This window comes from Lissotriton helveticus, chromosome 11, assembly GCF_964261635.1.
Source record: "Lissotriton helveticus chromosome 11, aLisHel1.1, whole genome shotgun sequence".
Taxonomy (NCBI): domain Eukaryota; kingdom Metazoa; phylum Chordata; class Amphibia; order Caudata; family Salamandridae; genus Lissotriton; species Lissotriton helveticus.
The window spans coordinates 833293112-833317110 of NC_136072.1; the positions used below are offsets into that span (position 1 = coordinate 833293112).

A 23999-nucleotide genomic window follows, 5' to 3' on the forward strand; every position below is an offset into this window, starting at 1 on the left:
GACCTCTACCTCAACCGTGCCTTCCCAAACCGAGAATCGCCGCCGTAACGCACAAGCCTGCACTCTGCAGTCACCTGACAATGTTCCACCACAACCTACCTCTTCCTGCACTTTACAGCCCCTTGACAATGTTCCCCCACTACCTACCTCTTCCTGCATTTTACAGCCCCTTGACAATGTTCCCCCACTACCTTCCTCATCCCCGCTCCCCTACCCCCTCCTCATTCCCTCTTCCCGGAAGGAGGTTTAGCCCAAGACATTGTTCACTCATCAAGGCTATCTCAGGACCTCCCTACCTCAGTGACGCACAGCACACTGGGTCTTTCGAACATTTACGTTAACCTTTGCCTTTCTATGTGATTTCTGCTTTAAATCTGTTGTAAAGCGCTCCGATACCCGCGGGTCTGGCCAGCGCTATATAAAACATCTTAATGAATAAATAAATTCACCACACTTTAACTTCAGCAAAAAACAGTGATTGCAAGATTTTATCAGAATATAATAGAGACAGCATTACTGAATTATATTGTCATTTAAATATCACTTTCCTAGTATTTGAGAGGCCAAAAGTGCGGATGTGCCAGAAAGATTGGGTTATTTTATTTTCTGAATGCTCTGTACCCTCTCAAACCATTTGTCCCATTTAAACAGAAACAAACTGATTGCAAACATTATATATTCTGTTATCCGGGTTTTAGCAATTCTAGTTAATGCTCTAGCTCTGCAAAGCCTGCCCGCTTTCCTGTTCCCAAGCGATTGTTGCATTATGCAGTGTGTATTGTGTGTGTTGTAGGCTCTTTTGTATTCTCAGTGCATGTGGCTTTTTCCTTCCACAGAAGCTGCTTTCTGGTTGAATGGATGCGCCTTCAGACCTTGTAACTGCCTGAGTTTGCACCTCCCAAGAGTAGCCTACTTCATATCTGTGAACTGTATTCTGTCATTCGAACTGTATATTGTAGGAAGCTGTCTCTGAATGTACTATACCAAAGTAATGTGTAGTGTGCACAGAGTCCAGTGGATCCCCAGAGGCTTTACAGAGGTTAAAGTAGATAATACTTTACTCTCTCTTGTGGTAGTTCGGTTGAGAAGTCAGGCTTATCAGAGGACTTTGTTACACATTTGTTATACACACTCGGGCAAGAAATGACAGTACACACTCGAAGACTGAATGCAAGACCAATTGTTTTGCACAAAAATATTACTTTTATTTCTAGAACCAAGAGAAACTCGGTTACAGGTAAGTACCAGTTTTAAAATAGTGATGCTTTTCAGGTACAGTGGAAATGTGTTTGCAAAAGCAGGAAATACTTTACATTCATACTCCAAATACTTTGTGGTGTCAATCAACAGTAGCAGTAACTTGGCAATGTACAAGATAGTCACTTTTGCAATTTTTAAGGAATGCAATGCAATCCTATGGGAGGAAAACATCTATGCACATTTACTGGTAAGTACCCGACTTGTACATCCAGTCTTCGGTGGTTTCGATCAACAGTGGGCAAGGGTCAGATCAAGGCAGGTACTGCACCACCAGCGGCACTGGGGAGGCTTTGCTCATAGGTCACTGGGCCCAATGTTAGTCAGTGGAGACTGGGGGAACCCACAGAGGGGCTGGTTGCAGGTAGATACCTGTGGTTTCAGGGCACAGGCCCCAGGGGCTAAGGCAAGGGCAGAGGGGACCACAAGACAGCACCAAAGATACACCAGTAGAGGCACTGGGGGTGGGTGCAAGGTACGAATACAAGAGTCAGGTGTCCAATGCAATGCTTTGGAGATCGTTCTTTTTGGAAATAGTCTGCAGGTGTTGACCCGGGTGGTGCAGGCAGAAAACCAGTCGTCTTTTTGTTGCCAGCTCTTTGAAGCTAGAGACAGGCCGGTAGGGCTGGGGCCACAGCAGTTGTCGTCTTCAGGCTTCTCTGCAGGGTCGGCTTCAGTTTGTTGCAGATCTGAATTCCCTGCATGCGGGATGCCCCTAAAGTACTAAACTTTAGGGGCGTTACCAGGATTTGCAGGTAGTAGCCAATGGGCTACTTACCTTTAGGATGACTCCACCCTCTGTGTTTACTCTTTGGGGGTGAACACATCCCTAACCCTATTGGCTACTATCCTTCCAACCAATATGGAGGATTTTCAAAGGAGGGGGTGATTTCAGCTCAGAACACCTTAGTCCTGGCTGGGAGGGGTCACACCTCTCCTGACTATTAGCTTTCCCACTGACCTTGCTGCCAAAAGTGGGACTTGGTCAGGGGTACGGGGGAGGGGGTTGTGGCGGGCATCTTCGCTATCTGGAGAGGCCCTGGCTGGTGTAACAAAGGTCAGGAAGCCTTTGAGGCTCATTGTCTTGAATACTGTTCCTGCTTGGAGTTAAGTGTGAAGCACGTCCTGCAGTAAGACCTTCCACAATATAACCAGGAAAGAGAGTATAGCCATTAGGGAGCTAGCTCAGAACAAAAATATATCAATTAAACCAGAGGACAAGGGGGAGCTATAGTCATCCAGTCAACTGAGGCATATCGCAAAGAATATCCATCTGCTCGTGCATAAGAGAAGCTATGAGCGATTATGAACAGAACTCAACGATTTTCTCAAAAAGAAAATATTTAGCATGACGGAACAAAACTTGACCAAAAAAAAGAATATCGTGAAAGGATTTCTACACCATCCCCAAGATCCACAAAGACCTGGTCACCCCCTCCCCCCACCCCGAAGACCCAACGTCTCTGGGATCTGTTCAATTTTGGAACCTTTGTCTAGATTTGCTGATGCATTTCTCAGAACAGTAGTTAAAAATACTAGCACATGTTTAAAAGACACCAACCGTGTTAAGCTTCCTGCACAACATTGATTTCAACCTAGACTCCCACCTACTCCTGGGCTTTGACATTGAAAGTCTTTACACAAGCCTCCCTCAACTAGAGACACTAGATATAATCAAGGAGGTCCGTTTCCAAGCTGTATTACCCCAAACCCAGGAATGGAGTTATGGAATCCTGCACATGGGCACCCTCAATGAATTTCTTCAAGTTTGAGGGGACCTTATGTCTACAGAAGCATGGGAAGTACTTTTGCACCCAGTATCGCTGGCCTCTATGTGCACCACCTAGAAACCCTGAAAATCTTGAGTCCCAGAAAGTATCCACCCAGAATAGTAGAAACGGCAATGAAACGGACCAGCAACAACATGGATGTCTTGTTGGACCATGTCCCACAAAAGAAAAATGAATAAATATCAATTTGTATTACAGCATTCAATATAGCTTCGAACGGAGTCTATAAGATCATCAATATACATTGGCGAATTCTGAATAGCGGCCCCTTTAATCTACCAAAACCTATGTTTTCCCATAGGTGAAGCAGAAGTCTGAGGGACTCCCTAATGAACACATGCCCCCCCAAAAACATCTATAGACACCAGACAAACCCAGGGGACACTCTCATGAGCAGTTGGTTACTATCCTTGGGGGGTTGTAATGTGTGCCACTGAACGAGGATTACCAACTCAGTTACTTTCAACACCATCACCACCCCCTGGGAGCTGAGAAACCTGACTAAGTGCAACACAAAAAGGGTAGTGTACATGATCACCTGCCCTCGTAACTTACATACATTGGGATGACTACCCGGAAGGTGAAATCAGAATATGAGGGCACCATAGTAATCTGAGGTGGCCGAGCAATAACTAAGATGTCTATCCATTACATTGAGAAGAAACATAGGGTTACAGACTACCAGTAGGTGGTTATGAAAAGCATACACTATCTTTGAGATAGAGCAAAGATGGGTTTTCAGACTCTATTCCTGATTTAATTCACCCTTATAATACCTATGACCCCGTTCCTTTTTACAACCTCCAGTTTGAGACTTTGTGAGTCATTTTGCGAAATTGCGTAGTCTCCCAGGACTCTTAGTTCAAACTATAGAGGCTCCCAGCCTGACCTCCACGATCTTCGGTTACCTTTTATTTATCCCTTTTTAGGTCTCGCTGGTGATGCAGCACGATAGCGCTGTCGCCAGCGAGATCTATTGTTGTCGTCTTGCCTGCCAAGTGGTACAGACCGGGGCACGCGCCGATTGGTGTCTGTGGATGCGCTTCTAAAGAGACACGCTTGCGCAGACGCGCTTCCATATACACACACAGCCCCTGCTTTTGCTTGGCTAGCATGCACTAACGGCGCGCACACACACAGCCAGCCCCCCCCCCGAACAGACACGCACACGCACATACACACACGCACTCACGCACACACACACACACACACATATTTTCTGTAGGCACTACGAGGAATTAACAATGCCCTTTGTGAAACATACTTCGCAGTGTACGCCTTATGGGACAAATTAAACGTGCATTTTAAAAGAAAGCGGCGATCTCTTCCCTACAAACTATAGTATGTTATTGCAGAGGGGTGCCTTTTGCTGGAGGGGTGGGGGGTTAGAACACCACTGCAGGTGAGCCACCACAGGCGAGGCTGCCTGCTCCCGGACCCTGCTCTAGGGTGTGCTGTTCATCTACAGCTCCTCCCCCACCAGAGCCTGAGGGATAACATCCACGTCTACAGAAAGGGAAGGCATGCAAGCCTCTGCCCGCCCCCCGATTGTGCGTTTCCGTGATTAGAGGAGGCATGAACTGTCACACGTCACGGGCCGTTTAAAGCACCAGAAAACCGTTGAAATCACATGAAACATCGCCCACCACACAGTTAACCACAGAGGACGAAACGTGAGCCATTAGGGGCTCTACCCAGCAGTTACCAAGGGAGGGCTGGAGCTCAAAGAAAGCGCAAGTAGAGTGGAACTCGCTGGAAAAAATAACAGGAATTATTCGTCTATGCAAAGTCCATTGAAGACGGTGTTGGTATCAGGGAAAATGCAGAAAGGGTGGGGACACCTCAGGCATCGGAGAGCGGCGATAGAAAAAAAGCACACTAGAAAAGATGAAAACATTCAGGACGATAAGGGGCAGGATATAGGCCACCCTACCCCCACGCCATGTCAGAACTATGAAAGTGAGGGGCGTCGTTTTGTGGTAGTGGCGCCCCTGTCTGCGGTGGGCAGGAGGCCACGACAGCAAGGAAGCAGCACTTTGTTTCCCAGGTGCATCCGTAAGTAGTTCACCCAGTCCAAATTCCAACATTGCATTCTGGGACATGCCGTCCTGAATTTGTAATGGAACAAACAGGACTGCGAGTCCCAGAATGCAAAGAAAAAATATCACTGGACGAACATGAGAAACGTCATCATGAGCGGGGAAAGAGATAGTAATCTTCCAAATCAAATGACAAAGTAAAGGGGTAATTATATGGCCCAATAAAGAGCTTTTAAAGAATGCAAACTTTAGGGGTCGAAAGGTTTCCAATGACCCTCCAAGAAGACTTCAAATAAAACAAAATAAATACCTATACTTACATGGACGCCAATAAAGGGGAGGAGGGTGGGGTTTAGAAAAAAGGGGGCAGTAATGAGCTGGCTTTAATTGAGGAGGGGGGTTCATAATAGGTTTGAGACATGCATGGGGCACAATACCCCGTGAACCCAAGCAAGAGAGGGGAACAAGACCCCTAAGAACCGGGGCACTCTCCGATCGCCAGCGTCACGAAGGCCACCTGAATGAGCAGTTACAGCCAGCTGAGCAGGTAGATGAACCACATGCTGCAGCCGGCAGAGGCACAGGGCGCCTGGGCCGGGCCGCCCTCCCAGCCCCCCGCCCCCCGCCGTGCAAAGCTGGAAGCGGTCGCCGGGCTCCCGTTGCGGCGCTGTGAAACTCACACCAGAACCAGAGAGGAGCCAGACCAGCGCCGATAGAGCACCCGTGAGAAGCTACAGCGCCCCCTGCAGGCGGGAGGCTAGACAAGCAGCAGTGGCGGGAGACTCCGAGGTGCACTTATGGAAGAAACTGACCCCCGTCACCCCAGCAGCCCGGGCGTAGTCATACTCATATGTCTGAATTAAACATTTAGGAAACTAGCTTGCCGAACGTGATAAAGTTACATGGGATATTTTCAATAGTTTTTCACTCGTCGTACACGTAATTCAAATGTTTTCATGAAGTTATTTTTTTATTTTAAAAACTTGTTTTTAATTGGTTTAAAAGTACAAAATATCTGGCGGGGGCGTGGCTAGCAGCCGATGATGGCGGCAGCCTAGAGGGAGAGCTCCGCGGCTGAGGCGGCCTCCAAAGAAATCCGACAAGTAATCCGCGACACATTTGACCCAGGCGGGACGGTACTGAGGCCCAGGACCGGGCGGCAGAGGCACGGCCAAGCGGGACGAAAATCCGAGACCGGGGAGCCGAGATATCACGGTCCCCGAGTAGGCCCCTGAAGGGATCCGGAGCAGGGGACTGGCCTGGGCGAGAGAGCCGGCAGGAAGTGTGCCGATCTGGGCAGGGTGCAGCCGGAAGCGCCCGCCCGCGACATCGACGGAGGGGGAGTCTCCCCGACTTCCTGTAGTGACAGCCGGGCATCTGCAGCCCCGGGCGGGACCCCGGACAACCCCGAGGCGGGAAGCGGACCAGTCGACCTGGGAAGCCGGGGGCAGACGAGCGGAGAGGAAGAACCCGGAGCGGGGCCCGCCATCTTGAGAACCCGGCCGGGTCCCCGTGCAAAGCCGAGCTGGTACAGGCAACGCCGAGAAACCGCAGGTACCGTCCTTCTGCGACGATATACGGCACCCGGCTCCCCCCCCGCTGTGTGGGGGCGCACAACACACACGAGAGGGCACAAGGGCCCTTGAGCACCACTACGTGGAGCCCTATCCCCGGACACGGGCGGAGGTGCCTGGTAGGGAGGTGAATACTGTAACAGCGGCAGGGAGATAAAGCAAAGGACACAAGACCGCACGGTGGCTCGGCGCAACAGATTTTTGGATTTTTGGGGGAGCGTTCCCACCGCTTGAGCCCCGTTGATACCACACGCTTGAACAAAGTGCAGTCCGGCGGCCACACGTGTAGCTGACCAGAGGGAACGCAAGCTGCCAAGTGATAAGGCCAGAGGCGAGCCTGGGGTGCCATACTGAAACTTTGAGAGCCACGACAAAGGGTGAACTGTGCGCAGTATACGTCCAGGATACTGGTGAAACGAGGGGCTGCCCCGGAGGAGTGTGGAGGGCCGGGTGTCGTTGCCCGGGGGTCGGAGTACACAGCTCTGCGAACAAAGATGGCGGGCAAGGGGCCGAAAAACAACGCGGCGCACTCCCGCCTTGATCGCTTCGCATACGAGAAACCCACCACCCCCCCGCAAGACGCCAAGTCGCAGACGGGCAAGACAGTGGAGGCGACGGGGGGCAAGAAAGCTACCCTGGACGATGTTATGCGGGCCCTCACACAGGTGCAGGCCACGGTGGGGTCAATCTCAGCCGAAATCACGCTGATTCGGGCGGACTTCCACAAGATGTCGGAGAAAGTGAACACGATGGAAATTGTGACGAAGGCCTTGGTGGAAGATGTGTTGGAGTTGCAGGTCAATATGGAACGTATCTCCAAGGAAAATAAGGAACTGAGAGATAAGCTCGATGATCAGGAAGGACGCTCGAGACGGAACAACATCCGCATAATAGGTGTGCCAGAATCGGAGGACACGAGGTCGATGGACTTATATGTGGAGAACTTAATCAAGCAGCACCTACAACCTAAGGGACTCTCAAATTTTTTTACAGTGGAGAGAGCGCATAGAATCCCTGGAGGGCGCCGACAGACGGGCGCTAACCCCAGACCGATTATAGCGAGACTCTTTAATTTTAGAGATCGAGATGCCATTCTACAGGCGGCAAGGACCTCGCCCCCCATTAAGATTCAAAACGCCACGCTAGCCTTTTTTCCGGATTACACGGCGGAGGTTGCGAGGAGGAGGAGAACATTCTTCGAGGTCAAAAAAGAACTCAGAGCCAGGGAGATCCCTTATTCAATGCTTTTCCCAGCCAAACTTCGGATTGTGGCCAATAATAAAACTTGGTTTTTCGACACCCCGGAGGCAGCACAAGACTGGATGGAGGGTTGGCGGACGACGGGCCCCCCTCGTCGCTCTAGCAGACAAACCAAGAACCGTACTGGAGGATCCCAGCAGGGCCAGCAATCAAACGATGGCGAGACGGAGCCACGTTCGCCTCTGAACGATACTCAGGAGGGGGAAGATGACGGAGAACAGTGATCCCCGGGTATTGTCCATTTGGACTGAAAGTACCGCGGCCTGTGAATGCCGCCTCGGACACTGGGCTGAGGGCCTCCGCTGACAAGGAGGGGGCCTCCGACTTCGGAGAGTCCTTCACCCCAGCGAGCAAGTACTATGTTCTGGGTAGGGATCAGGCACTCTGCTAAGTTGGGGGGGCGGGCAGTTCGAAGTCCGTTGAGCAGGGAGGCAGGGAGGGGGGGAGTTGGGGATAGGACAGTTGTTGGGGTTTTAGAATGTTTACTGGGTCTGGACGGAACACATGGGGCACAAGCGCGCAGAGTAGAGGTACCTTGGCATGGCATGAATGCTCATTACCTGTCCCAGCATGGTGGGTGGAGGTGATGTTACGAGGCAGGCAATCCCGTTGAACCTTATGTCGTGGAATGTGAGGGGTCTGGGAGATAAAATAAAGAGGGGGTTGGTGCTACAGGGCATAAAGAGACTGAATCCCGCACTGGTCTTACTGCAAGAAACACACTTAACGGGGGCAGCGACAAGGGCCCTAGATAGGAAAGGGTATAGTATGGTTGTCCACTCTGAATTTACGAAGGGCTCCCGTGGCACGGGGATATTAATGCACCGTACATCACAATTCATAGCCAAATCCACTAAAATCGATACACAGGGGCGCTTCGCGGCGCTACATGGACAGTGGGAGGGGAAGCCGCTTAACATGGTCTCGGTATATATTCCACCGGCACTACACGCCACTGCTTTTCCAGAGTTGGGAACCTTCTTACTAGACCTGCCGGAAGGAGATCTTATTATAGGGGGCGACTTCAATGCAGTAGCACATACCTCTATGGACCGCTTCCCAGTACGCACACACACACAGGGGCCCTCCCGATTGCAAGACTTCATGGAAGCACAGGGGTTAGTTGACGTATGGAGGCAATCCCACCCGGACGACCGTCAATATACATATTATTCTGCGGTTCATGACAGCTTATCACGAATTGACTACCTCCTCACATTGGGGGGGGGGCCTTCTCACTGTAGCGGAAGCCCAAATCCGTCCACGGGGGATCTCGGACCACTCCCCTCTGACACTGTCTCTTTCTAGTCATGAGAGTACACGTAAACGCATTTACCCTATCTACTCGGGCTATCTTCGTGAACCGACGGTGGCCAAGGCATTGAAAAGGGGCACGAGGTCTTACTTTGCCGAGAATGCGGAGTCGGTGCGTTCCCATGCGACCTTGTGGGAGGCCTACAAGACGGTGCTGCGCGGACAGGCTGTTTCAGCTATAACACACCATAAACACACACAGCGTCGGGAACTGACAGACTTAGAGGGTCAATTGGAAAGGGCCACACGAGATCATGAGAGAGACCCGACCGGACATACACAACACACGCTCCGGCTGTGTCAGCAGCGTCACGCTGACCATGAGCGTCGCAGAGCGGGTGCCAATGTGGCAGCGGCGGCGAACAGGGTATACGACATGGGCGACAAGGCGGGAAAACTGTTGGCCTGGTTGGAGAAGAAGAGGGGGGGACAGAGGGCCATACTGCAATTGAAAGACCCGGACGGAGTGGTGCAGACTAGACCGTCACAAATAGTGGAAGTCCTAGCGAACTATTTCCAATCGGTATACTCCCCTGAATTAGAAGTCACCCGGGAAATGGCGGAGGGGTCTCTCGAAGGCATACCTATTAAAACCCTGCCACAGGACAAACGGGACGAGCTGGACTCGGACCTGACGACCGAGGAGATACAGGCTGCTATAGCGGCACTACACCCCGGGAAAGCACTAGGCCCTAATGGGGTACCGATTGAGTGGTACAAGACCATGGCGGAGACGCTGTCTACGCCTTTACTACAGATGTACGAGGAGTGCTGGGAAAAGGGGCAACTTCCGCCCGACCAGCGCACGGCCACTATAATCGCAATACCAAAGCCCGGTAAACCCCCGGAGGAATGCGGATCATACCGCCCGATCTCTCTCCTTAACGCCGAAAGTAAGATTTTGGCGAAACTGTTGGCCACTAGGTTGCTGCCACATCTGGCGCACCTAATACACCCGGATCAGTCGGGGTTTATGCCACACCGGAGCACGGCGATGAACCTTCGACGGCTTCACGGCGTGATGGCGCGCGCTCCGCTACTGGAGGAACAGGCGGCGGTGCTATCCTTGGATGCCAAGATGGCATTCGACATGGTGGAGTGGAGCTATCTCTTTGCGGTTCTGGCACGTATGGGTGTTGGCGTGAAATTCATATCGTGGGTCAGGCTACTATACACCGAACCCGTAGCAAGGGTGACGGCCAATGGTCACATCTCGAGGGAGTTCCCGCTGGCGAGAGGCACGAGACAAGGATGCCCGCTCTCACCATTGCTATTCGCCTTAGTGCTAGAGCCCCTGGCGACAGTCATCAGAACGACACAGCTGCTGAAGGGCATTCAATGGGGAGGTGATTGGGAGGATAGGATTTCCCTATACGCCGACGACATGCTGGTATACCTCACGGACATCGCGCATGGGGTGCCGGTCCTGCTGGCCCTGTGTGAGAGACATGGCACGGCGTCGGGGTATAAAATTAACTGGTCAAAATCGGTACTCTACTTGCTGAGTGGCACTCCGCCGCCCCTGACGGCGGACTGTCCGTTGCTGATAGAAACTTTCTCCTTCAAATACCTAGGGATTCAAATCACACGGGACCACACGACCTTTCTGGACCTGAACCTTAAGCCACTGCTGGAGAGGTTCAAGGCAGACGTGCGACACTGGAAAGCCCTCCCCTTAACTCTTCTAGGTAGGGCGGCGCTTTACAAAATGATGGCGCTGCCGCGCTTCCTGTATGTCCTAGAAAACACCCCAGCAATGGTTCCACCATCCTTTTTCAGGCAGGTGTCGGCGCTATTGTCAGGCCTATTGTGGGGGGATAAACCGGCCAGGGTCTCACAGGTGAAGCTGGTTCGGGACTGGTATAGCGGGGGGATAGCACTCCCACACCTTGAATTGTATTACTGGGCAGCACACCTTAAGGTGATTAACCACTGGATACACATAGCACAAGATGACCCCGCATACCTAGCTGATAGGAGGCAACTGGGCATAAACACCCTGCTAGCACCGCTTTATAATAAAGGTCTGTTAACAAAATTGAGAGGCCCGACCAAACATACGGTCTCTATATGGCATAAAGCCCAGAGGCGACTAGCATGGGAGGGAGTAATTACCAAGCTCACACCATTATGGGATACCAAGGCCCTAGGTACTTTACGACGCAGTAAGGGGTTTGACCGGTGGGACGACATTGGGATCTCTATGGTAGGAGATCTGTGGACGAGAGATGGGGTGATCACATTCGAGGCCCTGAGGGAACAGTACGAAATGGGAACAACTGAAACGTATAGATATGTACAAATCAGACATGCACTCCTATCGGTACTAGAGCCAGGCACAACGATCCCAGAATCGGCTCCGTTAGAGGACCGGTTGCTTACAGACTACATGGAAGCGAGTGCTACCTCCCTCACCTACCGTAAACTGTTAAATAACCTACCGGACCCACTGGTAAGATTGAAAGAACGCTGGGAAGACGAGATCGGGGAAATGGATGAGGCAAACTGGAATGCAGCCTTGGCTTCACCCAGGGAGGCGGGTATATCCACACGTTTTAGATTAGTGCAGTATAAAATACTACACAGGGTCTACTATACCCGCACAACACTACACAGAATCCAGAGGGCCGAACACCCATACTGTCTGAGGAACTGTGGGGAGGAAGGTACGCTGTTCCACACGTTGTGGTCCTGTCCCTATATTCAGGACTATTGGAGGCGTGTGTCACGCACGGTGGGCCAGACCTTGCAAAACACGTTCACACCTGCACCCCGGGTTTGCCTACTGAATGTGTGGGACCCGACGGACCTGACACCGCATGGGAGGAGATGGGTGATAATTGGTATGATGCTGGCTAAACGTGACATAGCAATGAACTGGGGGGCGAGCAACACCCCGACCCTGACCCAATGGTGTAGAAACATGGATATGTTAATGATGACTGAAAGAGCAGTTTATCAACAGAGGAATAACCCACGTAAATGGAATAAGATATGGTCTCCATGGAATGTATATAGGGGGGAGATCTGTGAGCCACTACCTGAAGATGAAGACATGGATAGTGAAGAGGAGGATGAGGGACTAGAATGAGAGGGAGGAGTGAGGGGTGGGGGGGGACATGTGGGACGGCGGGAGGCAGGAGCCTCATGAATGTATATGTTGATAAATCCATAGTTGAGACAAAAATTGCACAATGCTTTGGAACTCATACTCGCGCAAATGTCATAATCATCGTATTGCCAATAGTAAAGTGTCGTGACCCTTTGGTTTGTAGTTATAAAAATGAAAAATGTTAAGTTGAAAATTTGCATAATTGACTGTTTGCGGCTGAATGTTGAAGCCACACGGTCGAAAAGTAACTGAAGTATACATGACCTGTTTAAGCAACAATAAAAACAATTTAAAAAAAAAAAAAAAAAAAGTACAAAATATCTAAATAATACATTCAACTTTCAACAAGTTAATCAAATTAATAACTCAAGTGACAATTTTTTTAAATGTCTTTGGACTGTAATGAATTCTGTAAGTAGCATGCTTCTGTTTTTAGGTCTCGGCCTGCCAATGCGCTTGCGCATTGCTGGCTGAGATTATAGTAATTGGGCAAAAGAACAGTCTACCAACGGCGGATTTAGCACAGTTCATGTGACCTACGCGGTGCACAAACCAGCCATGTCACAAACAACCATTTGTCTGTGCCTCCCGTCACACTTCAAAGCTGCCGCTCCCCGCCCCCGCATCAGACTTCAAAGCAATGCGCTCCCGCCCCGCCCCCCAAAGCAATGCGCTCCCGCCCCGCCCCCCAAAGCAATGCCAAGAGCTTGTTAATCCTCCTTGTGATAAAACCAGCCGCTGCCGCCCCCCGGGAAAGTTTGCTCGAGCTGTCTCCTTCACTAAACCCCACCTCTCGGTCTTGTTCGCCTTCACGTCTCATCCTTTCTTCTCAGCGCCCTCTCGTTCACCCTCCGTCTTCTTCATTTCTCTCCACTCCCTTGTCATATTTTTTATTTATTTAACTCCTTTCTCGCATTTTATTCTCTCTTCTTGTTTCCCTTCTCTGCGTTCCTCTCACCTCGCATCTCACCCCCACCCTTCCTTCTGTTCTCTTTTGCTTTCTCTTCTTACCTCACCTCATCACTCTTTCTTCCTCTTAGTCTCTTTCTTCCATGTATTACCTTGTTCTTCATTATCACATATCAATGCACCTTTCAATATGTGAGTTTAGGGAGTGCACTGTACAAAATACCCCATATTCATTTATGTGAAGCGCTTCTGCACTTCATTTCACTTACATAAACAAATGTGGGGCTATCTCGGCGCCCTTCTACTCTGGCGCTGCCTTTGTGCTTTAAGGATAACACTGGCCCAACGTTAACAAGTTTGTAATCACGTCCGGTGGCGCTTCCACGCACTCACATAAAAATGTTGCTCTGACGAGTCTTAACACTCCCAAGGAAACTTTATCTCCCTTCATTTTTTCCACAATCCAGTGAGTGCTCTTGATTTCAGTTCTATAAACGGCAGTCCCTTTCACGATTCAGCCGCCCATGTGGTGTCATTGCAGCCGTGTTTAATTTTGGCATGCAGCAGTGGCAGCTGACAGCGTCAAGGCTTTGAGGCGCTGCTCTCCTACACACAAATTCACAAACGTGTTTTAAATGATGGCATAACAAAGCTGGCATGACATTCTGGCCGGCTTCTGAAACCCTGACACTGCAGAGGAGGTAATTGTTTTAAAATCTGCCTTACTGTAAAAATTGGGGTTTTTTTGCATTTATTTACTTTATTAGTAGCTGTAAAGTCGTCCCCCCACAGTTTCTTGTATTCATTTGTTTTATTAGCATTTGTGTCTTGCCACGCTTTAGTCTCACAGGTTGTGGCATGCCGCGATAGCTGCAAAATTAAATAAAGAGAAAAGAAATCTGGCGACGCCGCATTTCTTTTCTGTTTATTTACTTTTGTAGCAATGACAGCACGCTACCCTGAAGCTTTAAACATCTATAGCTAAAGCAGGCTGTGATGCGATTTCTACAAAAGTAAATAAATAGGAAAACAATGTGGAGGCTGCCCTCCTTTTTTTTAAAATTTATTTTTTTACAATTATTTATTTTTTGTAGCAATTGTTTGCCAACAAAGCACCTCACACACTTCATGTGTTAACATGCTGGCCGCGCTGCTGTTATTATATTGTTTTTCAACACAGAGCCAAATCAGCTTCATGTTTTAACATGGCAGTCGACAACCAACGGTGCACAGAGGGTTGGCTCTATGCTCACCACAATCTTGTTATATGGTAGATAAGATGTCTAGTGAAAGTAACTAAAAGTTGGCTATATGTGACAAGTTGAATCACAGTCTGTGAAGAAAGCTTGCACGGAAATAACAACACAGCTAAAATTGCTTTTTTAAACTGCATTCTATTCCTTGAATAGCAGCAAAAGCAAACCTGTCAGCACCCGGGAAAAGCTTTGAGTAAGCACGGTCTGAGACTTAAGGTGTTTGTAAAAAAACTCACACAGTTTAGAAACTCATTTTCCTGCGTGGGACAAGAAACCAAGTTTTTTGCCTTTCCATTTAATGGTGATACGGCGAGCTCAAGGTAAGTATTTTTCTCCAGTATTAGGGGTGTCTTTCATAGATTCACATGCTTGAATATCCCCCGTCGTCGAAGTGGGAGTCCCACGGTACATAAAATAGCAGTCATATATGCATGTATACATGAAAATTATAACGAATAAAAATATACATACATATAGTGCAATAAATTGTAAATTCTAAAAGTACCATAGAACATAATAGGCCCATTGAAAAGCCTAAGGGAGAACTCACTTTAGTAGCATATCAGAGTCATTATGTGTTGGATCACATTCCAGCCAATCAGGCTGTAGCCTCCTCTAGAACCTTCTCCGCAGAAGCCCAAGTCCTTAGATTTTCTACCGCACGTCGTGTGAAGGGAGTCTCCCTGAGCTCTGCTCAGTTTTCTTCAACTTTACCTGTTTTTTCTTCAAGAAAATGTCTTCAAACAAGAAATCTCTGTTTAAAGCCTGCCCTTCATGTGGTAAACTGTGCCTTTTCCACGAGGATCCACACAGTAAATGCATTTACTGTCTCTACCCAGACCATGAGGTGAAAAACTGTAAGTACTGTCGCACTTTCTCTCCTAAGACTCTGAGAGATAGAGAGGCCCGTCTCCTTCTGTGGCTACAGAAGTTGAAGACTTCGGAGTCTGTGGTTTCTGATGTGGAGAGCCTGTCATCTTTTGCTTCAAAGTCCTCTCAGAAGCGTGGGTCTGAGACCGAGGTTCCTTCTCCTTTTCTCAAGAAGAGTAGACTGTTGGAGTCCTCTAGGATTGTCTCCCCACAGGATTCGCTTCAGGGCACGTCTACGGAGTTATTATTTCAAACTGTCCAACACTCTGTTTTTAATGTTGACACCATGACATCTCCCCAATAAAATGTATCCCTTATATCATGGTAGCCAATTGTATACTGCACCTTTGATTATTTTCACATATTTCTTTCAACACTGCAAATTTCTATCCCACACCACAGAAAACACAGATTCTTTGGTATGATCCATCACTGGTGGTTCCTTTGGTTTGGAGCAACACACGATACCAACAGGTGTGTGGCCCCATAGTCTGACCATCTCTTCGGTAATCCCAGATGATGAAGCTCTCCCATTTGGTGGGCTGATGGGATTCATTTTTTCTTCTTTTTTGCTAACACACCCTGGGTAGACACTGAGCTTATTGTTTTTTTTCGCCCATGCCGAATGATAGACCAGTGACATTTTATGTTGTTTAGCTATATTATGAATGGGGGTATAATGTTGCCTGGTCTTTAAATATTTTCCCCTTAGACCCTCCACTACTTGTATATTGTCTAGCTGTATAACTGCACCTTAGATCAACAACTGACACATGCTTGCATTCACGAAATAAATCTCTTCCTTAGAAAGCACTGTCATTCTTGGTTCTTTTTCCTGCCACAGTGTCCTCACAAATTGATTCCCAAAACCTTATACAGTCTCTTCAGTACCTAAGGGTTACCTTTAATCTCAAATTGTCTCCTAGCTTTCTTTAGGGAAAAACAGTTACCATCCTCTGAGTTGAATTAGATTGTGATCTTCGACCTCCTTGATGAATTCTATCTCTTTGTGAAAAAAAACTCCTATCTTACTCTGGAATCCACTGAAATGTCACCTTCCTTTCAGGTGTTTATGGGACTTAAGCTAATCATGGCTAAATAATCAGCCCCTTCCTTAAGCCCTTTGAAAGATTTCACTGCCACCGAAGAATTCTCAAACAGCTTTGTGCTTAACCCAGTGTACTGAACATTGAAACATATGTGCCAATAGTTCTCATTATTCCTTCTCAGAATAAGTCCCTCTGAACCTTCACATTATTTTGGCCAAACACCAAATTTCGGACTAATGCTAAATCGGCTTTACACCTTTCTGAAATGAAAACAGCATAACCTACCATGACAAACCTGTAGCCTTTTGGTTCCTTCTGTGCAGGACATTCACATCTACATGCTTATAATATGCCTCTTTGGCCATATCTAAGATTCTTGTTAAGTTATGTCACATCCAGAATTTATTCGTGCTATTGATGTAGAGCCTTTTCCTGTCCTTTCCATGGATTTCTTCCCATTTTAAAAAGGAAACTTACTAGATCCAGGTATAAATCTGGAGTGTCACAGGCCTTATTTTCCATAAGAGCCTTATTCACTCTGCCTTCATTATACTTCTTGCCTCTCCCTCCATAGACCTTCTCATCCAAAAAGATTAATTAATTTACGAAATGCAAAGGCCACCATTCAGCAGTTTTTGGATGACGAAGATCAGAAGGATTACATGTTACTTACCCTGAAGGATCTCTAATGGCACCCATATTCTCCTTATTAGTAACTTTAAAAAAGATATTTTTTTATTGATTCATAATTTAAACATTCACATCAGTTAAAACATAGAAGCAAATAATCTGTATGTCTTAATACCGAAAACAAACGTACTGATGATTACATCTGTGGTTCTACAATGGAATAGGAATTACCAACATTTTGCCTATCTCTTATTTATACAGTGTTACAAATCTGAAAAGGTTTACAGATATCGTTACATATCTTATAAACACATGTCACTTGCGTGTAGCAACCCTGTCCTGCCCTCATACACATAGTTTAAGGTCTTCTGCTAACTTTACCTTCAGCATAGCATAATGTCTGACAATTCTTCTGTGCTTTATTCCGCTCTTAAACACAATCCTCAATTCAAGGCCTCGAAGGGCCGCGTCAGGCTGCATGTGGGGTGCCTCCCCAAGCATCCACAGGATCAGAAATGCAGCTATGGCCGAGAGGAGAGAAGGGACGTCCTTCATTGGAATATGGGCTTTAAGCGTTTGGGTGAGTGCAGATGACAGCCAAACCGAAACAGGAACAGATGCTCGGCTCCGAAGTTTCAATGCCATGCGGCCATCTTGGTTGCTAGCTTGCCGCACCTCCCAGGAACTCATCATTAAAGGATGCTATTGAGATACCGTAGGTGGTTTAAGAGTCAGAGTATGGCATAACAGAAATGAAGAACAGGGATGATAGACAAGGAAGTGAGCAGTAAAGTAAATACCCTGAAAAAAGGCTGATTTGGTAAAAACTGTGATTTGGCTATGAATCTTGAGAAGAAAGGTTAGATAGTGTTCAGCATCAGAGATGTCCAAGAGAACAGCAGAGGAAAGTACTAAAAAAAAGCAGAATATGTGGTCAATAGGAGGAGAGTGAAACATCTAGTGACAATGGCTCCATATATACACCTGTCCAAGAAAGTGTTCCAGGAGTGGCCTATGATATTATTACCCAAGGACATCCGCCTAGAAGGGTGTTAAGGCTAAGAGGTAGTTATTTTAGGTTTTATGTACTCCAAGATTAGAATTAGACACAGGAATATATGGCAACACGTATATTTCAGAAGATGGGTCACCGATTTTAGAATGTACCTGTCAATACAATTTGATTATTATAATCGGATAAAGAGCACCCAGCAAAATTATAGTAATGGAAGACACCATGTTTGAACATATTATAAAGGGAGCTAAAGAAGTGTTCAAGGGGATACTGGAACAATTTAGTAGTCCAGTTCATGGGCGTTTGTTGAAACCAAATACTGTAACTGTACAATCCAAAACGAGAAGGGTACGTGGTATAACAAGGGATGATGATGGGGCAATATTGAAAGATCTGCTAAAAAATTGAAGAAATTGAAACATCCAGTTTGGATATCCTCTGTGGTCATCACAGACCAGGCAGAGAGCAGGTCGAGGTCTGCATAGATCTGCACAACCTCACCGAAAACGTTATTGAATACTTTTATTACCGTGCAAAAATATTAATTTTGTTAGGAGGAAGTTCAGCAATGGTGTTTAGAAAACCTAAAAAATAATTTGTAATGGTGAGATATTAGTTCTTTTGAATATCAAGTTGAAAACTATATTGACTGTAGATGCCAGTGCCACAGGTGCTGAAACAATTATTTCTCATATTCATTTCAGAACAGGAAACACATGGCCTTTGCTGCTCACTTTCTCACAAATTCGGTGCTAGAGAAGCATTGGATGCCGCCTGGAGATTAGAATACTATCTGATGTACATTTGGGGAGTAACATTTATTTGTACAGACTAGAAACCTCTTGTCAGAGCTGTGTTTTTCCCAGCGGTGCAGGCAAAAGCTCTGCAGAACTGGTGAGACTAGCAGCACTTTTGCAAGAATACTGATATGATAATATATTCATGCTTGGTATAATGCCAAAACAACTGTTTCCGGTTATTTGGTGCACTGCCCCCTTTGTGTAATTTCTTTTTACCCGTGGCTAAAATTTCCGTTTTGCTTTCTTAGTGTGCATGTTTTGTTTTCGTTTTAATCTGCTTGTTTTATTCTGTTTCCTATACCTATTATTTTAAAATTCTTTGTTGGGATGAAAAGGAGATTTATAATGCTGATAACGCAAGGTTGAATGTTACATATATTCTCTGTGCTCGCTTTAGTTTGGATATTCTAGGGTTTGTCAGTTGGACGCTGGCTGGCCAGTGAAGAAGACCACACTCGTGCTATTGCTTGAAATCATGTGAATTATAAAAATTCAGATTGCTTCCTCCTAATGCTATAACAATTCCGTCGCTGAATTTGACCTTGATATTTCCATTGTGTTAAAAATTGCCTCTTTTTTGCTCATCTTTCAAAGTAAGATTACAGTGTCTGTTGAGGAAGCCTTTCCGTCGAATTTTGTAGACAAAAAGGTGACGTATCTTTTGAATAAGGCATATGCAGCATCTGTGTTCTCTTCGAGGGCTGAGAGTTATGCATGTTATCCTTAATTGTCCCTGATGCTTGATTTTCAAACCCTTCTGTTTTCCCTTGAAAAGGGTTTGAACTTTCAGGACCTCTTGGACTTTATGAAGAAGCAGGTTTATTTTCGCTTGGATTCCTCTATTTACTGTATGCGACCTAAGTTGCTACTTTGTCTATGGTTGTTGCATGGCAACCGTTCACTTTCCTGATTTAGAAATGTGATCCGTCGCAGAATGCGATTCTATTGAGACTGGTCTTTCTGTGTCAAAAGCTTTTTGACAGTCGTCTAGAGGAACTTGATCTCAAGCCTCCGAGATTGGCAGCCTGGCATTATCCTTCCATTCACGGAGGTGGGCAGCGAGTGACTCCATCCTTCTCATAATATCTCTGTTCGGCTTGGTGTCTAAAGTCCAGTTCCACTTCCATGGCAGGTGGGTCTCAGTCACTCTGAGCTTGCCTTGCACTAGTATGGTGCTGCGTGCTGGTGAAGAAGCAGAGGCGCAACTAGAGACAACTTTCAGGGGGAGGAGGGGTGGTGCAAGGAAACAGTTCGGGGGGTGTGGGCGCTAATTCTTTCAGCACTAGGCAGAGTGGTGATGCAGGGGCTCGGAAGGCATGAAAACACAACAAAGCCTCATTAACAAGCAAATGGTATTTTAGAGACCTGTGAAGTACTCGGGTGCGGCTGTGGCGCGGTCTCAGCCGGGCTTCCACACACGACCGGGGGGGGGGGGGGGGGGGGCGTTTGGGGGGCGGCTGAAGCCCTTTGAGCCCAATGGGCGTTGCGCGCCTGTGAAGAAGCATCCCTGTGATTAAGCATGGCAGCTTGTGTGGTTGATGGTTTGCATCGTTTTTTAAAAACCTTTCTCTGTTAGTATCTCACCATACGTGGAGGATTTTGTACCAGTGTGTCACTCCACAAACAGAGTACACCAGAGTACTAGGGGATAAAATGTAGCTTCTTTTTAGCAGAGTCCACCAGTCTCTTGATTTTGATATGTTATAAGTTTAGTTAGGTAGTACTGGATACAGGCTCTTTACTATACTTTCTCTCCCCACTTTGTTTTTTAAATTAATTTTTTTATTGATTTTGCAAATAAGACATTAGCAGACAGACCAAAACAACAGATTACTAAAAAGTACAAAAGAAAAAGTAGCCATAGTGTAGATACCGTTCAAATCAGTGATTATATAAATATCAGCATATATAATACAGATCCTTGCAATATATTTACAGTGAGGTATTGAGCCAACTAACCATGAATATATCTAACCTTTTCGAGGGAGTCGCACCATCTAAATGTCCAGTTATCCGTTTGGGCCAATATAGGAACAAAACTCTCCAGACTGCATGTAGCCCTCTCTCATCCTATCCGAAATCAGCTAGAAGGGGTGCATGCGCAGCTCGCAGTCTGAATGCATAACACCCAAAGCGCCTTTTTCTGTCAAAGGGGTAGTCAAGATAAAACAAGTACTAGCTTTTACCGGCTAGGTAGCTCTGGTATAAGCTCCAGAAATGTTTAGGTCTACTCTGAGGAGTGAGTAGCTCACTATATAACTCAGTTTGTGTATTGCAGAACAACATATCTCTAGACCATTGTGTGTGAGTCGGAGGGGGGCCCGGGCCCAATGCATAGCAACCCCACCTTTAGCAATCAATAGGCCTATATCAGTTTACGTATATCTTTCTGGATATGCTTCTAGTAACCCTGAAGGGCCAGCATAGGGTCGGGTGCCAAGTGTTCCCCTGTGATAATACTTAGATTTTGGAATATTAGTGCCCAGTATTTAGCAATATTGGAGCACAGCCAGGCCAAATGTATGAATCCTACTTGGTCCTCACTACACATCTCACATTTTCTCTGAGGCCATATCTATGCAAACGAGTAGGGGTATGGTACACCCTGTTCGGGAATTTAAAATTAATGAGTCTATGATGACCATTCAGTGATACCTTCCTCCTCGCAGCAATAGTGTCATTTGTCTTCATCTAACATAACCTCCAGGTCAGATTGCCACTCCAGTCTGGCCTTAATGTAAAAGTTCTTCCGGTAGTCTTGTACCATGCGATAAATCCTGGAAACAATTTTACAGGGAGAATCTGCCCGCAATAACATTGAAAAAGGACCCACTTCTGGAGCTTCCAACATTTCTTTCCCAAGCATGTCACGAAGCGCATATCTAACTCTGTAAAAATGGAACATCGCAAATGGGGTTATATCTTGCTGATCTACCACTATTTCTTCCCAACTACGTCCCTTACCATCTTCAAATAACTAACCTATCTTTGAGATACCTAACATCTCCATGGCGCATACTACTCCCTGCTCATTAAGAACTGGCAGCCACTGGCACATCTCGATTGGGGCGAGCGGGAAGTACAAAATTGAGGTGGCCTGCCTCTTGATTAAGTTCTGCCAGGCATGGGAAGTGGCATTAATAGAGTCTAAAAGACTTGTGCACCGAGATGGGGCTTGATACAGCAAATTGGCCAAAGGAGTGGGCGCTGCCGCAACCCTTTCAATATGTAGATGTGGACGGGGGGGATTGTTGGTGCAGCCAATAAAATGCATGGGAGGATTGCGCCACTCTGTAGTAGAGCTCCAAGACTGGAGCACCGAGTCCACCCATCGAGTAAGGTAGAGTCAGGATTTCCCATGCGACCCGGGGCTGTTTACCAGCCCAGGCCAGACAAATCAGTAACGACCTTATGCATTTAAAAGAATGGCCAGGAAGGACCATTGGTATTTTCAAAAATAGAAACAGAATTCTGGGGAGCATCACCATTTTCATTAAGGAGATGCTGCCCAGAAGCGATAATGGTAATCGCACCCATCTAGTAACATCATCATCCAATTTAGTGATTGCTTTAACAAAGTTTTCTCTGAATACTATTTTGGAGTTAGTATGCAACTGAATACCTAGATACCGCACCAATTCAGTAGACCAGTTCAAGGAGAAATCCAGGCCTATCGGCTCCATGGCTGAAGTAAGGGGGAAAATGGTGGACTTAGCCCAGTTAATTCTGAGGCCTGAGAATTCTCCATACCCAACTACTTCTCTCAGCACCGGGAATAGGTTAACCTCCGGGTCTCTAATATATAGTAATGTATGATCAGCGTAAGTGGAAATTATTCAATTATAACCAGGGAAGCGGATACCTCGATGACTATGGTACTCTCGAAGTGCACAAGCCAGGGGCTCCGCAACAATAGCATAAAGTAGGGGCGATAACGGGCATACCTGCTGAGTGCCTCTAGAGATTTTTATAGGAGAAGTCACCAAGTCTCTCACTTTAATCCTGGCCATGGGGGAGTTATATAGAACCCTCACCAGCTGTAGGAAAAGATCACCAACTCCTTTGCGCCTCAGCACTGCTTCCATGAAGGTCCATTCAACGGAATCAAATGCCTTTTCGGCATCAAGGAAGATGGCAGCTGCTTTTATTTCGGGTATCGTATGTTGTATAGCGCCAAGAACTGTGCGCAAGTTATGCGTACGAGGGCGCCCAGGGACAAACCCTGCCTGTTCAGGCCCAACTAATTGCGGTACTAGGGAAGCTAAGCGGTTGGCTAATAGTTTAGTAAATAATTTAGTATCCACATTCAATAATGACAATTACAAAATTATGCGCAGTCATCCAGACTTTTTCCCGGTTTTAAAAGAGTACCAATCAAGGCCTCGCGCATAGACCGGGGCATCTCTCCACTCTCCCCCATCTCTTCAAATAATGTGATCAGATGGGGTACCAGAAGCTCCCTAAATTCTTTGTAAAAAGAGACTGCTGAGCCATCCTTCCCCGGGGCTCCACCAGATCTCATGGAGCTTAAAGTGGTCTGGATCTCCCAGGTCTCTAAAAGCCTCATAAGATATTCTCTATGTTCATCCTCCAGCCATGGGAGTTTGATATATTCCAGGTAGTCCAGTACTGCTGCCTCATCTGCCACCCTTTTAGTGCGATACTGTTCCGCATAGTTTTCCTTGAATTTGTCTGCTATGGAATCAGGATCCCGTAGAATCTCTCCAGTTGAAGAACGTAGTTCTGTAATATTAGCTGCCTACCCCTCAATATGGCTGCCAAGGTAGCTCCCGGACGTTCACCCTCACCATATGTTTTTGCTACTGCATATTTCCCCAGATACTTAACTTCCCTGTCAGCGGTCTCATGATATTTTCTCCAAAGTATTTTTGTGCTCTTTCAAGGTCTGATAATTCCCATCCTCCTGTGCTTCCCTCTCCAGTAAAGCCAATTTCTTTTCCAGTGATTCCAATTGCCCCCTAATGGTTCGTAGTACACCTGAATGTTTGGCCATCGCTATCCCTCTTATATATACTTTGAACGTTTCCCACACCGTGGCAAACTGGGAGTCAAAGCCAAATTTAAATACTGTCAATGAGAGCGTAAGTAGGGAATCTCCAAGTG

At 47.0% G+C, this 23999-nt stretch overlaps 1 protein-coding gene across 3 annotated transcripts in view; it reads left to right on the forward strand.

Annotated features, from left to right (window-relative positions):
* GPAT2 (glycerol-3-phosphate acyltransferase 2, mitochondrial) overlaps positions 1 to 23999 on the forward strand; it is a 1306638-nt gene that overhangs the window by 78909 nt on the left and 1203730 nt on the right. The window contains exon 1 of one of the 3 annotated variants that reach the window (XM_078667015.1): positions 18950 to 18969. The exons of the other annotated variants lie outside the window; for them this stretch is intronic. The gene's annotated coding sequence lies outside the window, so the exon portion shown is untranslated. Of the gene's footprint in view, positions 1 to 18949; positions 18970 to 23999 lie in introns of those variants that run through there. 3 annotated transcript variants of the gene reach the window in all.